Source organism: Martes martes, assembly GCF_963455335.1.
Source record: "Martes martes genome assembly, chromosome: 10".
Taxonomy (NCBI): domain Eukaryota; kingdom Metazoa; phylum Chordata; class Mammalia; order Carnivora; family Mustelidae; genus Martes; species Martes martes.
The window spans coordinates 3,875,740-3,887,317 of NC_137898.1; the positions used below are offsets into that span (position 1 = coordinate 3,875,740).

The following is an 11,578-nucleotide window of genomic DNA, read 5'->3' on the forward strand; positions in this document are numbered from 1 at the left end:
GGGATTTTCCCAGGGGGACCCGGCATTTGGGGATAAGAGGCATCCCCGGACTCAAGACACGCAGCTGTTCTGCTTTTAAGTTTGGAAAGCAGCTGGAACCAGACTCACTATTAAGACCGGGGCACCTTACCCAATGGACAGTGAAGTAGGGTCTGCAAAGTTCTCGGCCATCGGGACTGAGTCATATGGTGAGTCTAATGGGCTGGGGTGCCCACACTGCCGGCGTGAAAGACTCCTGGGCCCCCCAAGCGACCAGGGTGGCCATGGAGGGCTGGAAGCCAGGCCCTGGCCGGGTGCCATGGACCTACATTCATTCCGTCCACATGAATATGGAGGGCTGATGGTTGACTGGCACGTGCAGAGGTGGGCTCATGGGCTGTAACAACTCTTGGAAGATTTTCCAGCAGCGGGGAGGGAGGGAGGGAGAGAGTCTTTGAAGAGGCAGGGAAGGAACTTTGCTTGTTCTAGGGCAAGAGAGTAAATAACGCACTGGACACTAGCCCCGGCTCAGCCCCCGGCAGACATCGCTAATTGATCACAGCACTCTGTCTTGTAGAGTCTAGACGTCCCTGCCCAAAACACCCTCAGCCCAGCTTGTGGGGCCAAAACCCATCAACCAGGTTTGCCCGTGATACAGTGTGACACAAAACGCACTGGCCATCCCCATGCTGGACACGGCATGAGGCTCCATTCAGCACTGTGTGCACCAGCCTCCGGGGGCATGGGCCAGACCCCTGTGCTCGGTAGCTGCCCTGCTGTACAGGCTGAACGTGCTCCGACTCTGCCCCTGGGGCTGAGTTTCCCTCTGCCCTCCCAGGGATCTGGGTTTGCCGGTGAGTCAGTGTAGACCAGCCTTTCTCCGATTCTGCGGAGCCTGCGTATCACCTGGGGAGCCCTGCTCATTCTAACCCAGCAAGTTTGGCTCAAGCAAGGACCCCCACCTGGCCAGAGAGCTGCGGTCCCCTCCCCTTCACCTTTGTAGACATTTGCTAGACTTTGCTGCTTCCCTGCACTTTCAGATTCCGGTTGGCACAGGGGAGAGAAACGGAGGGTGCTGTGTGTCCCTCTAAAAACGCTCACTCCTTTCCAGTGACCGGGTAGGAATCAGCCTTCTCCTGCATTTACGCCAGGGCTTTCATCCCGATGACAAGCTCCCCTTCCAGTGTGGACTGTGTGATTTCCAGGCCGGGTCATAAGCGTCAGCCTATCCCGTTCCCCGGTCAGTGCTCAGCCTCACCATTGACATGATCTGTTCAAGACAAGTTCAAGTGGAAATGAACTCTGCCTTGTGCTACGGGGGCAACCGGGTTCTGGAAGAACTCACAGGCCTGAAAGTATTGCCATGGTCACGTTTGGAAAATACAATATGCCACAGGCTGCCCTCTGGCCTCGACCATTCATATTCCTCCCGGAGCCAAATTACACTCCGTTTACCCACACTGTTCCGTCCCCGCAACTCTCATCCCATCAAGCGTTGAGCTCAAGGTCCAGGATCCAGCTCAAGCGTTGAGCTCTCCATCGGCTCCAGGTGAACAGTGGGCTTCTGTTGTGGGTTCCTGCACTTGCTTCCTCCATAGAGCTCCCTGCGTGGCAGCCATGAACCAGAAACAGGTTATCTGGCCCTCACACCCGAATGCAGTGCTGGGACAGGCAGAGGACAGCTACCACAGGAATCCCAGTGGAAATCCCAATATGTAAATATGGCAGCCATTGGCCCACAGCCATTCTGACATCTAGCCAGTCACGTGTTTCCAGTTCCCTGTTTGGGGCTCAGTCCCACTGCTTGGGAATGAGTCCCTATGGCTCCAGACTCTGGGCTCTGGGTTTGGCCCTTCGAGCCAGGTTTCCTTTTCCATACAAAGCGCCCCATGCTTACAATCGAGTTCTTTCCCAGACTGTTTCTTGCCCATAGAACTTTGGGGGCCCAAAGTCCTTTTCCTATTTTGAGCTGTTTCCATCTCTTTTAATTGGAGTTGATACAATTCTTTAAAAACCTTATGGTTTTTTTAATGAATCAATTTATAATCCACTCCGCAAGCCAAGACAAGATGACTTTCTTCAAGATAACCTCTTCTCTCCTGTGGGCTTCTCATGACTCTGCTGTCGGGAGCCTCTCCAAAGATTATGAACAGTTTTTTAATTTCATGATGACGCATGAGACATGCGCTTATGAGATTTTGAGGCCCTCTTGTTGGCTATACATGTCTCTGTGCTCCTCCTTAGAACTTTATGAGATCTGAACAGAGGCTCTGGATTTCAACCTCAATTTGATCTTTGCTCCAAAGCCTTTTCTTAATCTGGGACAGTCAGAGAAGTTGGCTCTGAGAAATAGTCTGATATTCACATCTAGTAAGTCATGGTTCTTTTATACTAGTGGTTCTTTGGGTTGGTCTCTGTTCTCTCACTTTTATCAAGGACAGCAAGATTAAGCCCATTAGCACCGCCAACCCTCTGCCTGGAGAGCTGGTTTCTGGTACGGTGGCTGGACTCCTCCACAGACTAGCTCTCCCACCGGTAACAGTGGTGAACTTTGGACAAAAAAAAATAAAATGACCTGAGGATTCTGAAAAGTAAACAAATGCAGGAAGCTTCTTGAAGGGAGTTGAAACTTCAAGTGGAGGAGGCATAGGGGTGAGTTCTCCACCTTTTATGGCTTTTCCTCCCAGATGGGCTTCAAGCTCAGGGCAGTGTGGGGCAGGGTGCTAAGATGTGTGGGGCCAAGATGCCAAGAAGATCTTCATCATCTTTTTACCTGGGGGAATCAGGGAAAGGAGCCTAGGCAGCCACAGATTCCACCAGAGAGGACCGAGCTGGAGAAGAATTCTGGGTGTGACACCACACAGGTCTCAGGCCACCCAGAACCACACATGTAGAGGAGAGACTCAGAACAGCAGAACAAAAGCTTAAAGAATTGAAGTGAGATTTCCACCACCATCCACAGATGGAAAGGCAGAGTTTATAGAATGAATCTTACTAGGTTAGTTGTCAGATAAATCTAAAACAACAACAGTCTTCAGGGGAATAGAATAAAACCCAGAGTCAACATAACATAATATTCACAACGTCCAGGATATAATTAAAAATTACTGGACATTCAGAGGCGCCTGGCTGGCTCAACCAGTAGTGAATGTGGCTCTTGATCTCAGGGGCATGAATTTGAGCCCCACGTTGGGTGTAGAGATTACTTGAAAATAAAATCTTAAAAATATTACTTAACATTCAAAGAACGAGAAAAATGTGGCCCATCAACAATCAATAGGTGCCAACCCCCAAATGACCCAGACTTTGGAATTATCAGACAAGGACTTTAAAAGAACTATTAAAATTATGCTCAGTGAAGTGAAGGAAAATACACCAAGAATGAATGAAAAAATTATAAATCTCAGGAGAGAAAAAAGAAATATAAAAATGAACCAAAAGGAAAACTTAGAATGGGAACATGTAAGTCCAAAAAATATTCAAATATGGGAAAAAAAGAAATAGAGGGAACAAGTAGAAAATAAATAGTAACATGACAGGCCTAAATCCAACCGGATCAATAATTATACTAAATATTAATGGTATAAATAGTTTAATTAAAAGGAAGGGATTGTCTGACGGGGGGGGGGGGCAAGACACAACCATATGCTCAATCATATGCCTGCAAGAGATGTACCTTAAACAGAAACATGGAATCAAAGTAAAGAATGGGAAAGGTATCCAATGTAAATGATAAGCACAGGAAAGCTGGAGTGACCTTATCAATATCAGAGATGACAGTCTTCAAGATAAAGTGTAATGACTGAGATAAGAAGGGATGTCTTACAATAATGAAAAAGACAACCCATCAGGAAGTCACGATAATTTTAAATGTGTATGTACCTAATAGTAGAACCTCAAAGTGCATGAACAGAGATCGACAGAATTAAAGGAGAAATAAATCACAATCATATTAATATGTCCAATTTCCTCTCTTGATAATTGACAGAACTAGGCAAAAAAAAAAATCAGTAAATATAAGAGAGATTTGAAAGACAGGATTAATCATCATGATCTATAATGTCTTGATATTTCTTTCCAAGTGCACATGGTACATTCACCAAAACCACATGCTCGTTTGTGAGTATCAGTACATTTAAAGCACTGAAATCCTGAATGACAGGAAAAACATTTCAAGATTTGTGGGATACAGCTAGAGCAGCCCCTAAAGGGAAATGTAGATCGTTAAAGGCTGTATCGGGAAAGAGAAAAGTCCAAAATCGATGACCTACGTTCCTCCAAATACAGCTAGAGAAGGAAGAGCACCGTAAACCCAAGGTAAGCAAAAGGAAGGAAGTAATAAAGATGAGGGCAGAAACCAAGGAGACGAAAAACAGAGTTAATAGGAGGAGATCGACAAAGCCAGAAACTGGTTCTTGGAAAGATCAACAAAATTAAATCAAGAAGAAAAGAGAGAGGACGCACATCGCAAATGTCAACATTGAAAAGAAAGACAGTCTCTGCAGATTCTATGGATGTTAAAAGGGTAATACAAACTTTATGGTAAAAAAAAAAAAAAAAGGGAGAACATCTTGCTCCCAGGTCAAGAGTGAAACCACAGGCAAAGCAGGGCATGGCCAGGATGCCCCAAGAGGAGCAGGTGGAGTGACCCGGGTGACAGTGCTCCCTGGCGCCAGCCTGGCCCTGGGCTGCCAGGTTCTGGGGCATTCGCAGTTCTCGACTGCACTATGTACACATGACCTTTGTGTCCGTTGTAGCTGCAGGGATTCTTATGGACATGCAGTATTTTCCCATTGGGCAGCTGAGGACATTGAGGCTTCAGGAGGTGAAGACAATGTTTCTCAAACTCTCAAGTGGACAGTTTACTCCAGGGAGTTTGCTAAAATGCAGACACCGACTCAGGATGCCCGCAGCAGGGCCTGGGATCCTGCGTTTCCAACAAGCCCCCCGTGACGTGGCTGCTGGGGCCAGAGGACCACGCTCGGAGTAGCGAGAGGTCCGGGACACGCTGCGTGGCTGTGAGGGATGGGTTTTCAACAGAGGTCCGCCTGGCCTCAAAGCCCATTTTCTCTTCGCTGAGCCCTAGGAATGGCCTGAAAGTAATCTGCCCTTCTGTGTTCACGTGTTAGCTGAAGACCTCTGCTGTCCTCTGGGACAGAGACCCAGGACACCTGCCTCCTGGTGTCTGAGGAGCCCTGGTGCCATCTTCGCCCCATACGAGACCATTCGCCCTCAAAATTCCTGACACCTTGTCCCATTTTGTGCTCAGGCTAAGCCAGGTCGTTCATCGGGCTCTGCTTCTCGGCTGGACGGCTGAGTCAGGACAGCATCTCCTGAAATTCCCTTCTCACCCAAATCATCACGGCGCTTCGTTTAAATGCGTACCTCCCCCTGCAGCAGGCGTGGGGCCGGGTAACCTGTACTCATCACAAGCATCTGGGGACTTTCTTATGGTCAGACAAGTTTGGGGAACTCCAGCTTTGGGGGTGTGGACCCATGTTTATTTTGGTCTCAGGTATATTCTTTTGCGTCATGGTCAATGTATCATTGTGTCCGACCCTGAGAACAAGCCTGGGTGGTGGGTGGTACTAGGATTCCCATATGACAGGATAGGAAACTGAGGCACAGGAGCTTAGAGCTTCCCTAACCCCGGGGAATTGGGGGGGGGTGGAATGGGGATGTGCGTCTCTGGCCCTGGAGCCTGGACAGACCTGGTTTCTTTGCAAGCCCCTCAGAGAGACAAACAAGGCCCGCACAGCGTTCCCGAGTCCCCCGCCCGTCATCAGGCAGATCCCGTGTGCGCAGCACAGGCCCCTGCCTCCATGGTACAGACCAGCACGGATTTGGGCTCTGGCCTGTGTGTAGACAGATGCAACACTTGCGTCCTTGCTTTTCTGTCAACTCCGTGTCTGCAAGAAGGGGAGGCAGCGGGTCTGGGAGACAGATGTGTGAGACACAGCTCTTTCGACCCCATGGATGGTCGGGGTGGCTCGTGGGCACGTGTCTGGCAGTGTGGTCTGCTCAGGCCACCTTCCTCTTCTTGTCCCCTCGCACTGCTGGGGCGAAGCCCAGGGACAAGGGTCCCGTCTCTGGTGTGTTCTCTCCTAGTGCGCCTGGGGATGCCCTTACGACGGGCGAGGGGTCGCCTTGGCCTCAGAGCAGCCCACTCCTACCTGCCCCCAGCACAGACGTCCCTCGAGCTGCGATTCAGCCACGCTTGTCCACGTCAGGCCCATGCACTGTACTTGAAGGTGAGACCTGGTCCTGCCCATCCTGCTCTGACTCCGCCCATGGGAGCAGCTCACCTGTTCCTGGATTAGCCAATTTCCAGACCTTGAGGGGTTAATGGGAGTGTGATCGTGGACCAGCAGCCAGGGGTGGGAGGTGGGGGGGCCCCCCTGGGAAATGGCCGGAAATGCAGACTCTGGGTCCTGCTCCCGCCCCCTGAATCAGAGCCTCCACGTAGAAGGTCCCTGGGTGGTTGGAGTTGGAGCAGCCCTGGGCACACCCAGATATCCCATAACGTGCCAGCAGACTTTCGGGGTCCTTAGCTCTCAAGGCTGTGGCTTCGGGGGCGCCGGAGGCCAGCCAGCACTAATTCCGTCACGGAGGGCCCGCTGGCCGGGGAGCATGGAATGTCCTTTGCCCTATTGGTGAGACTCTGCTCAGTGAATCTCCCGTGTGTAGACTGCAAAGGTCGTTAATTCGGAGAATGCATTTCTGCAGACCTTGGGCAGCACAGTTAGCGTGTAGATCATGTTCCGGAGGAGGGCAAACCGGGCGTGCTGCCTGTGGCTCTGTCTCGGCTATGGAGACCATTGTCCCAGGAGGGACCGAGTGTGTGTGTGTGTGTGTGTGTGTGTGTGTGTGTGTGTGTGCAGCTTCTGAAGCTGTTAGGGAGGTCAGGAGGGAAAGCTGAGATGCCCCTTTTCTCCGATTCTGAATCTCCAGGTAAGGGACATTGTGTGGCAAGCAGGGGACATGTGTAGATGACCTCCAGAGTCAGATAATGCTTAGAACCTAATTCTGGGATATCCAGTGAACCAGGCACTCCTGGGAGCGGATGCAGCCCAGGGTGGGAGGGGTGGGAGTCCCCTTGAGGGTCCCCCAGGCCTGCTATCCCCACTGGCATTGTGGGGGTGGCCTCCTTGGGGGGGGCAGTCGAGGCTGACTCAAGCTGGCTCCTGGGTCCCGGGCTGGGTGGGGTGGAGAACCAAACTGGCATATGGGACGGAAGAGGCCAAGGCCAGCCAAAGAGGCCATTCCTGCCAAGTCTGGGGGTGAGCCATGGCAGGGGACGGAGAGGAGGGCCAACAGATGAGCCAGCTGAGGGCTCTGAGGCATGGAGCTGGAGGACGGGAGAGCCGGGCAGGAAGGTAGGGCCTGGGGGTACTTGCTCCAAGGAGCTGGGGTGCCGGGAGCACGGGACGTCACCCAGGGTGGTATGAGCAAACCAGCAGACGTGGTTTTCCTCACACTCAGCTGCCTGGAAGGCCCCCTGGCTGTGCTCTCAGCTGGGCTGGGGAGGAGCGGGGGCCGGTCCACTGCAGCCGAGGGCTCACTGGGGTGAGATGTCACCCCTGAGTCCGTGTGGCCCCCGCCTGAGGCAAAATGTCTTTCTGTGTCCTTGGCTGGCCACAGTGGCCAAATGGCCTCTTTCCGTGTGTCTCGTGTCTTCTTCCCCATATTCCCTTCCTTGCACAAATACCGACTGAGTGTCTAATGGGGCTCCGGGGTTTCAGTGGGCTCTAGAGATTCCTTCAGTCAGGAAGATGATCACAGACCCACCCCAACTAACCTTCAGCCTAAGAGGGGGAGAGGGACTGGGAATTCCGTGGTCCCAGTACGGTCAGTCAGGGCGAGTACCTATGTTTTTGAAGCCAGGTGGAGAGGGCATGAAACCCAGACTTGGGGGTTTGGGGAAGGCTTCTTGGAGGAGGTGGCATTGAGATTATCCTCAAAGAACACACTTTATGAGGAGGAGAATAGGTGATTCCAAATGACCGTAAATCAAAGCACAAAGGGTTAGGTTCCCTTTGGGAAGGTGTCAATCAGTTCAGGCTGCAGTAAGGACCCCATTGTCTCTGGGCACCCCGGGGGCTCCGTTAGTGAAGCGTCTGCCTTTGGCTGAGGTCATGATCCCAGGGAGCCTGCTTCTCCCTCTACCTGCCACGCCCCCTGCTTGTGCTCTGTCTCTCTGATACATAAATAAAATCTTAAAAAAGAAAAAGGAACCCCATTGTCTCAATGACATGCGGGATTTATTTCTCACCCACTTTTCAGGATTCTCGTACCCACTGCAGGTTGGCTGGGCTCTGCTGGACCCTACACCCCTTTGCATCCTGGAACCAGCCTGAAGGCTGCCCCCACCTAGGAGGCCTGCCCTGGGGAGCAGGTGCAGGAGTCAGAAAGCCGCTGCAAACCTGAAGTGTCCATAAAGCCTTCTCATACGGGGCCAAGCTCGGCGTCCCCAGGCAGAGAGCTTGGCGCGTCTACAGGCAGGTGGCAAGGGTAACTCCAGACGGCGGCCCCGACAGAGGCAAGTGTGCAGAGTCGTGCCTGGACCGGGCGGGGAAGGCCCACTTTCTGGACGAGGGCATCATGGCAATGGCGTTGGCCGTGGGCTGTGAGCTTCCCCGAAGCCTCGGCTCCTGCGGGTCCCCAGGGCGCGGACGCCGGGAGGCTTGCCACTTTCTCTCGAAGGAAGCAAAACCAAGGCCGCTGAGCAGAAGCTTCTCCCAACTGTTGCCGCAACACGAGTCTTCACCACAGCGACGTTCCTCGCTGGCTCTGGGACACCGGCAGGTGGGGCGGGGGCCTGGGCTTCGTGAGTGCTGCTGGCCGGTGCTCAGAGATTTGACTTTGAGACGGGACACGTGGGATGAGACTTGGGGAGTTTTGCCACCAGCTCCGCCGCTCAGGGATTTCTCAAAGGGTGTGTCGAGGGCTTACCTGGTGCTGTTGAGAAAATAAGGAAGAAAAGTCACTTTTTTACTGAGTAGCTTGCAAGCCCCAGTCCCAGCAGTGGTGTCCGGTCGTGGCTCTGGCCTCGGCACAAGTGATCACAGCTGCGCCCGCGTGTCTGTACACGGGGGTGCTCGGCCGCTCCATTCGAATCCCCCAGGCTGGGATTCACATCCCCTAGGAAGACAGGAGCGCTCGGCGAGGTTCAGGAGGAAAACCTTGCCGAAGCCACAGAGCCTGCGAGCGTGGGAGCGGGGACACGAGTGCCTGACTTTCCTTCCCTCCCGTCCTCCTGCCTCCCGAGTCAGCGGGATCCATGTCCGTGATGCTTGGCAAGAGCAGAGTGGTGGTGGGTGGGGGGCTTCGGCACGCAGGCCTGCGCGGGGACCCCCGGGGGGCCCCCCCTGGGGAGGCGGCTTCGGGCGCTGAGATCCGGGCTCAGGACCTACAGCTCAAGCCTCCCAGAGGCGGTGGCATTGTGGGCAGCTGTGTGAAGACTCCTCGCAAGATAGTCACAGCCGGCTCCCGGGAGACGAGCAACGTGACCTTATTTGAAGGAACGGTCCCTGCAGATGTCACTGAGTTAAGGATTTTGAGATGAGATGAGCGCCCTCGATTATCCGGTGGGCCCTAAAGGCCATCACATGTGTCCTTTGAAGAGGGAAGCAGAGGGGAGATATGACACAGATGAAGGACAGGCCACGTGACCACGGAGCCCCATGCCAGAGCCCCCAGAAGCCGGCAAAGCGGGAAGGACGCCCCCCCCAGTGCCTCCAGAGGGAGCAAGGCCCTGCGGACACCTTGACTTGGGTCCAGCGAAACTGATTCCGGCCATGGAGGAAGCCGCGCAGGGTGTGGTGGTGGCGGTGGGTCGCGGTGGCCGCCACACGCCCGAGTTCCAGCCCCTGCCCCGGTGTCACGGGAGCATGGCCTTTGCCCAGGCGCTGAGCATTTGGGCGCCCTACCGGCCCACACCGCAGAATGTCCCAGGGATCCAGGGACCCGGGCTCCAAGGTGCTGTCCCTCAAAATCACACATGAGGGAAAAAGAACCTATTGGGACAGAACCGGTCCTCTGACCCTGGCACGTTCCCCAAGGGCCGGGCCCATCCCTGGCACGTGCAGCTTAGCTCCCCACCTACCCAGCCCGCGGGGCCCCCGCGCCCCCAGCGGCCGCGCCTCAGCCCCGCCCTGGGAGAGGGGGACGGGAGGGCTGCCGCTCGGCGCCCCACTCTTGTTCCCGGATGTTGATATTCCTACAGCCATGCGTGGCTTTCCTCGGGGAGCCCCCCGGTCAGGGAGCTGCTGGGCAGAAGGGCTCTCGGCCCCTGGGGCCTCTGTGATTTGGGAGTGGCCTGAGCCTGGTTCATCCGGAAGGATGGTGCCGGGGTGCCCTGGCTTCCCACGAAGGGCTGCATCAGGCGTAGGACGCAGGAACTCACACCGTAGCAACGTGAAGACGCGGTTTACCCATCCTCCCGCCGCCGAGGGCCCGGCGGCCTTCTCCCTCCCCGCCTCCCTGGCCGGGGCCTGTGGCTCTGTCCCCGCGGCTGCGACGAGGCTGCTGCGCTTCCATCCGTGACTTCAGCCTTCCCTGCGGGAAGGGAAACGTGGAGGGCTGAGGAGTGGCGCCTGGATGAGGGACCCCCGGGACTTCCCAGACCCTCGGGCATTCTGTCATCCACCCCCGCGGCCGGGGAAGCGGGGAAGTGGGACAGTAGCCGCGGTCGCCACGCCTGTCCTAAGCCAAAGCTGCGTCCTGTCCTCAGAGGGAGGGACGCCGGCGGGGGGGGGGGCAGCAAGGTAGGTCTCTCCTTTTCCCTCAAAGTTGTTCCCTGGGAACAGTCTCCCCTCACTCTGCCCCCGCCCCGCCTCTGGTCCCCCAAGCCCCGCAGCCTCCATTTCTGCCTCAGGACCCGTCCCCGGCTCTCACGTCCCCCCCCCCGCCCCCCCGCCCCTGGATGGGGCTCTGCCCAGACCCTGGCGCCCGGCTGCCGTCCTGCCCTTGCTGCTATTGGGGCTGCGTGGGGGGCCCTGAGGCTGCCTGGGGCTGAGCGGTAGACGGGGCTGCGGGGGTCAGAGACAGGCCAGGCCGGGAGGCCATCCAGGAGGAGGAGGCAGAGCTCCGCAGTGTGGACTTTCTCCTGCGGCCGCCGCCTCTCAGAGCGGGCCGGCCTCCCCGTCTGCTTGAGAAATAGGCTTTCTGCACGGCCGGCCCCGCCGCAGCAGTCCAAGGGGCTCTAGGATTCCCTTTTATTTCGTGTCCCGTCCTCGGAGAAAAAAGAAAAGAAAAGAAAAGAAGAAAGGCGACTAGGAAGTGCCCTACAAAACATCGTAGGCACCGCTTCGTGCTTCCTGGTGTTCGTCTTCCTCCCCCCTCCCCGCCTTCCTCTCTCCCTCCTTCCTCTCTCCCTCCTTCCTCTCCCCTCCCTCCTCTCTCCCTCCTTCCTCTCTCCCTCCTCTCTCCCTCCTTCCTCTCTCCCTCCTTCCTCTCTCCCTCCTTCCTCTCTCCCTCCTTCCTCTCTCTCTCCTCTCTCCCTCCCTCCTCTCTCCCTCCTTCCTCTCTCCCTCCTTCCTCTCTCCCTCCTTCCTCTCTCCCTCCTTCCTCTCTCCCTCCTTCCTCTCTCCCTCCTTCC

At 55.3% G+C, this 11,578-nt stretch overlaps 1 long non-coding RNA gene across 1 annotated transcript; it reads right to left on the reverse strand.

The window, feature by feature from the left end:
* Window positions 1-8,224: 8,224 nt before the first annotated feature.
* Window positions 8,225-10,661, reverse strand: LOC308351774. The gene is made up of 4 exons (XR_013967605.1): window positions 10,385-10,661; window positions 9,744-9,995; window positions 9,393-9,594; window positions 8,225-8,937 (listed from the first exon to the last, which is right to left on the reverse strand). It is a non-coding gene; the product is annotated as an uncharacterized lncRNA (long non-coding RNA).
* Between the last annotated feature and the right edge of the window lie 917 nt (window positions 10,662-11,578).